Raw genomic sequence first — 470 nt, forward strand, 5'->3', positions numbered from 1 at the left:
CCATCGCACCTTCCTGGGGCTCACGCCGGAGTGCTGAGGCCCCAGGGAGGCCCAAGAAGGCCCATCGCTGCCTTTCCGGGCCCGCGCCAGAGCGCTACAGCCCTTGGGAGGCCTGGGGAGGCACATTGCCGTCTTCCTGGGGCCCGCGCCAGAGTGCTGCGGCCCCGGGGAGGCCTGGGGAGGCTCGTTGCTGCCTCTCTGGGGCCCGCGCCAAAGCGCTGCAGCCCCGGGGAGGCCGGAGGAGGCCCGTTGCCGTCTTCCCTGGGCCTGCGCCAGAGCGCTGTGGCCCGGAGGAGGCCAGAGGATGCCTGAGGATACCCCCTGCCACCTCCCTGGGCCAGTGCCAGAATGCTGTGGCCCGGGGGAAGGCCAGACGATGCTCCCCGCCGTCTCCCTGGGCCAGCGCGGCCTGGGGGAGGCCAGAAGAGGGGGTCCCGCCTCCCGGGGTAAGTGAGGGATCCGCGGGGGGG

Source organism: Gekko japonicus, unplaced genomic scaffold (assembly GCF_001447785.1).
Source record: "Gekko japonicus isolate JY-2015 unplaced genomic scaffold, Gekko_japonicus_V1.1 scaffold3111, whole genome shotgun sequence".
NCBI lineage: Eukaryota > Metazoa > Chordata > Lepidosauria > Squamata > Gekkonidae > Gekko > Gekko japonicus.